Consider the following 6,000-nt stretch of genomic DNA (forward strand, 5'->3'; position numbering starts at 1 on the left):
ATGGTCCAAGTCATGGTCGATTGGGTGCAGCCAACCTTGCATAAAGCCTTGCAGAGATTTGTTGGATTTGCATTTTACCATTGACAATGTATTCAGAATTAATTTTCTAGCTATTTATAACCATAATGGAGCTGATCTTATGTATTGGAAACCAGATCCTGTTTTTCCTTTTAAACTGTGAATCCTAGTTTTCTAAAAGTCTGATCTTTTACATCTCTGTATTGTAGAGGTGGCTCCCTCATGTAGGAGTAGGGGCTGTTTTGACACAAAGTTTCTCTTTCCTGACTGATCTACACTCTATTGACATCTTGTCTCAAAGCTTCTGCTGCTGAGAGATATTACAATATAGATTATTGACATATCTGATTACAGTCCTGACTGATCTTTAAAACATGGCCTTTAAAATCAACCCCAGATAAGCTAGGTAAGCCTCATTATTTACCATGTTGACCAGTGTCGGAGTTCCTTTGGCCACCAGATAAAATGATGTTTTGAGCCCACCCTCCATCAACCACTAAAGAATAGATCCTAAAAACCATTAAAGTGTGTTATCTTTAGTTGGAGTTCAGCATTGTTTAAGAGCTTGGGACCACCATAGGATCCTCTGGTATTCTGGTGGACCAGTCCAACACTGATGTTACCTTTTGTATTACAAATTGGGTGAAAGCGTTTACAGTGCCAATAATCAATCAGAAAAAGTCTCATATCTTTCATTAGCTGAATCCACTATTAGAGGAAAACTCCAGTCAAAGCTGATTCATTCGTTGAATAACGTATGGTGCAGGGAGGAGCATGTCTCCAGATTCTAGCAAGGTTCTAGAAATACAATGAAAATGAGTCCTGCTCCTCCCTTCAGTCCCTACAACATGCATCATTCAATTAGATCTGACTCTGACCAGAGTGTTCCTATAATAATCAAATCATGTTACTTTCAATATTCTGCTGTAACTATGGAGACTGTATATTACACTCTGAAGCACTTGATGGGTGCAGTGCAGCCTTTCTGCTGCCTAGAAAATGACAATGAATAATTATCCTGTTCGTTTCCATCTCTATTTTGCTGTTAAAGGAAATCTAGGAAACCAGGGACACTTACCTAAAAAGGACCTTTTACCACACATGTGGAGATGAAAGTGCCCCTGAATCTGTGTAGCAGCCTCGAAAGCATGGTATGTTCAGCTCCACATGCTATGGTATGTTCAGCTCCACATGTATGAGGTGGTAAAAGGTACTCTTTAACCCCTTAATGAACACCATATCGGGATCCTATAGCAGTCATTAAGGGTACTATTTTTCATGCACTGCCTTTCTATGACATCACATCAGAAGAATATTGCAGGGCATCGCGTCCTGCTAGTGCTGGGACTGGGCTGTGTTATCACTGTAATCACAGAGTGCCGATGGTGTTGTATGGCATCCCGGGGTCTAGTGAAGGAACCCAGGGCTGCCTGTGATAATTATCTATTAGGCCAGGCCGAAGATAAGGGGTTAAAGACCCAGGAACCATGACTGTGGTAATCTTCTTATTTCTGTTATCCACTGCCTTTTCCTCTATAAAATCAACTTTTAAAATGATGCTCATGATGGGCTCCGTGGTTGTTACCAGAGCCCCTCCATACTACAGATTCGCAGGCTGTCCCAGTTTGAAAGAAAAACTTTTCCTTCCTACTGTGTGCTAAAACTTCCTCTGCTGAAGCGAGATTACATCAGGCAGAGGGACTAGAGAAAGACAGTTTGACAGCCTGTGAAGCTGGAGCACAGAGAGGTTACTAAAAGTTGATTTTAGTAGGGGGAAGGCCATGGAAAACAAATATGAGAAGATTACCACAGTTACAATGTCTGGATCTATGAGGAAGTGCTCCTGGTTCATCATGCTCAATTTTGATTAGATTTCCGTTAATACCATGATGCCTCAGCACATCATCACATGGCCAATTAGAAATAGAACCATCTGTGCACAGCAGTTCTCCTCTCTTCCAATGTGCTCAAAATAGGCTGAGATACCATAAGTATGTCATCAGGGAGGCTGAACTGTGAGCTAATAATGCTTAATAAGTCTGGTAGGAGTTTTTGTGATCCCTGTGGTGTGCCCATACAATTTTCACAAAACAAGGAGGCTGGAGGCAGCTTTACACTGCTACTAAGCTATTATCCTAAAGTGATATACAGAGCAGGAGACAGCAAGAAGAAGAGCATGTTTTTTATTATTGAAAAGAGTTTTATCCAGCAGTGTATGGCATGACACAGCATGGGCTTTGTACAAAAGATACACCCCTAGGAGAAGAAGAACAAGTGAGAGACGGACATACACTATAATGGAAAATGTTGATTCTTAACTGAAGCACTAAGCTATGGTCAGGGAAGTAAGAAGACTCCTTACGGAGACTTTGCAGATTTAGGGAGACTTATAGCTATCGAGGCTCCACTAGGTGATTCTGGGAAATAAATACATTTTCCAGAAAAGGAATAGGTAGCCAAGAGTCAATGTTTTGCTTATCTCATGCTGGAAAACATATTTTCATGTTTACAGTATGGGCTTTGAATAGGTCATTTAAATAAGTTTATATGTTTTCACTCCAGTATTGTTTTAGCAGTATGTTTTGGATTATTGTCTTGTTGCATGGTGATCCTAAAATCTCTTTAATATAGGAATCAGTGGTACTGCACAGCTTAGTTTAGGATTATTTGGGGGGGAATTATGACCATGTTTCTGGTTTGTTGTACTACTTATTGGGTGGATTTATCACCATGTTGGCTTGTTTCTTGTACTACAAAATAACAAAAAGGTCTCAATAAGTAGTACAACATACCAAAATCCCCCCTATTCAGTTGTTCATTGGTGGAGTTAGTTCAGCTCAACAGCTAGGTATGCCACGACACGCAATGTCAAATGCAGATTACTTTATTTTTCACTTTAAGTTGCCGAAATCAAATCAATTGTATACAACCACCATGCAGATTTCAATAAAGTGAAATACAAATCATTGCATTTTATTACCTTAATATTGCAACTGGAACTCAAGCAGCATCTGTTTCTAAAAGGAACAGGTTTTCCTAAAGAGATCCACTATATTTTTTACCATCCATCTTAAAGGGAACCTGTCACCAGGGACCTCATTTTCACTAAAGGCAGATTAAAAAAGCCCATGACACCTGCATTGCACAGATGCCTCTCTGCCTTTTCTAAGCATTTGCATTACAATATAATTGTGTGTTGTAAATTACTCTTGCACCCTGACAAAATCCTGGGGTAGTCACAGGGACTGGGCTTTGGTTTGGATGCATTTCAAAAAACAACATGTAACTTGTCTGAGCTGCAGGCTGCCTCCATCTTTGTGCTCCTGTACAGCTCTGTCCCTCCCTCACTGATGTCATCTCACCAGGCTGTGACCTCTGAGAAGGAGCAGGAGGAGGAGCTGTACAGGAGCACAAAGGTGGGGGCCAAGCTCTGAGGAGTAACACAGACAAGTCACATGCTTCTGTCTTAAGTGAAAATAAGGTCCCTGGTGACAGGTTCCCTTTAACTTCTATCCAAACGAGTCTTCCCGTTTCTCTTTTCATTATTAGGAGCAATGATAAGGTATACCTGCGCTGGCTGGAAAGAGTGAGTGTATGTGTGTTATAAAAAAAAGGAATTGTGCAAGGGGGAAAGGACTGGACTTCTTAACACTGCGATTATCTCTAAAAAAGACCAGTTGTCATGTTTTGGTGGAACACTAACCTGTAGCACCACTTCTAGCGGGTTTCCGCAGGTCCAGCAAAATGAATCCAACAGTGTGATTTCTTTGGTCCAGGTTCACACTATAGTCCCCGTTGTAGTCCAAGCAATAGTTGAGCAATAGCGAAGCCCCGGCCGGTAGCTTCGCTAAGTCAGACTAGTAAAAACAGATGTACCGGTGACGTCACTCACAAGGTACGGATGGTCCAGAAGGACAAACAGGAATATCCACCGACGCATTGTCGAAAGCAACGGCTTTCTTCCTCAGGGTAAGATTCCTGGGTCTGGTGATGATGATGGTGTTTATATAGAATCCGTACTCTATGGTACTAATCCGTTCTTAAGAGATGTTTCAATGTGAGTTGTTATAATTGTTCCAACATTTAGTCATCTCTGTCTTTGCTTGTTTCACAACTTGAGTTCCTTGCTTCTTGTTTTTATATATATATTTCCTATTACTGCATATGTTTTTGGACCCTGGAATTCTATCTAATTTAGTGTTATTCTTTATTGTTCTAAAAAATACTAATGATAAAATCTATTGTGGGGAAAAACTTTATTACTTCAGTTAAAAAATATATATATTAAGATATATATGTTCGTTGCTCCATCTTCGGACAGGATGGAGCAAATCTGAACATTGTAAAATATCACAGATTATATATACATCGTACAGTATGTAAGCTGGTTTAAAAAAAAAAAAAAAAAATTCCCCTTTTTTTTCCCCTTTCCTTTCTTCTTTTCTTTGATTTAATATTTTAATTTTTTAAGATTTTAATAATAATAGCGGTATTCATAAAAACCAAGGTAAAAATTTGAAAATCAAAAGGCAAATAGCTCTATTTCGCTATTTAAGCCATTGGGTACTAGCGTGTCGAGTTCAAAAATCAAACAACTTTCTGCTTGAGACATGTATTTTATAAAGTTGCCACCCCTCCAGTCTCGTCTCACCTGTTCTATTCCAAATATGACACTACCTTTGATTTGACCATCATGTTTCTCCTTGTAGTGTCGTGATAGGGGGTGGCCCTCAAGTCGTTTAGTTATATTTCTCAGATGTTCCTTTATCCTTGTCATAAGTTTTCTCTTTGTGCGACCGATATATTTTTTCCCACATGGGCATTGTATACAATAAATTACCCCTTTTGTGTTACAAATAATATGTTGCTTGATTTTGTGGGAATTATTGTCGCCAAACTTGTGGATAACAGACCATGCGTTGGTACTTCTGCATATCTTACAATGTTTACAGGGGTGGAAACCTGGTTGTTTGAGAAAGTTCTTAATGTTATTATTCTCTTTCTTAGATTCCCCCTGTTTGCTATTCTTCCTATTTTGGATAGTGGGCGCAATCAGGTTTCCCAAATTTTGTGATTTCCTGAACACAAACTTCGGGTTATTGGGGAGGTATTCACCTATGATTTTGTCATGTGACTATATGCTCCAATGCTTCCGAATAATGCGTTTGAAGACATAATGATCCTTGGAGAATTGTGTGATTATTGGAATTTTTGTGATATCACTGTGGATGTCAAAAACATGTTGTTGTTGTTTGTTTTTCTCCTTGTTTAGCAGTGAATCCCTAGAAGTGCCGGCTATTTCTAATTTTGTTTTGCGGATGGAATCCACTTCGTAGCCCTTCTCAATAAATTTACATTCCAAATTGTCAGCTTCCCTTAGGAAGTCACTTAATTCGGTGCAGTTCCTCCGGTGCCGTAGAAATTGACTTTTGGGAATATTGTCCAGCCACAAAGGCAAATGGCAACTGTCCTTCAATATAAAACTGTTACTGTCCGTTGGTTTGATATATGTTTTTGTCTTCAGTTGTCCGTCTTGAATATAAATTGTTAGATCAAGAAAGTGGACCTCCTCCTGACTAAAGGTCGAGGTAAACTCCAGAAAGAAACTGTTGACATTAATTTCCCCAAGAAAAGTTTTCAGGGACTCCTCACCCCCAGCCCAAATGAAGATGATGTCATCTATAAATGTACGCCATAGGACCAAGTCCGCGCCGAGTTCACCTAGTGCAGTGATGGCGAACCTTTTAGAGTTGGAGTGCCCAAACTCCAACTAAAAGCCACTTATTTATTGCAAGGTGCCAGCACAGCAATTTAAGAAGTAATTTTTTTCTCCTTTTTCTTTGACAATTTTCAATTTTTCAGCCTCCTAAGGACACTAACACAGTTGAAAGGAGGAGGGCAAATCATTGTAGGAACATTCTCCAGGAAGATTCTTTGAGTCCTGTCTGGTGAACTTCATGCTGGGGTGATGGCCTGGGTGCC

Source organism: Engystomops pustulosus, chromosome 4 (genome assembly GCF_040894005.1).
Source record: "Engystomops pustulosus chromosome 4, aEngPut4.maternal, whole genome shotgun sequence".
Taxonomy (NCBI): Eukaryota; Metazoa; Chordata; class Amphibia; order Anura; family Leptodactylidae; genus Engystomops; species Engystomops pustulosus.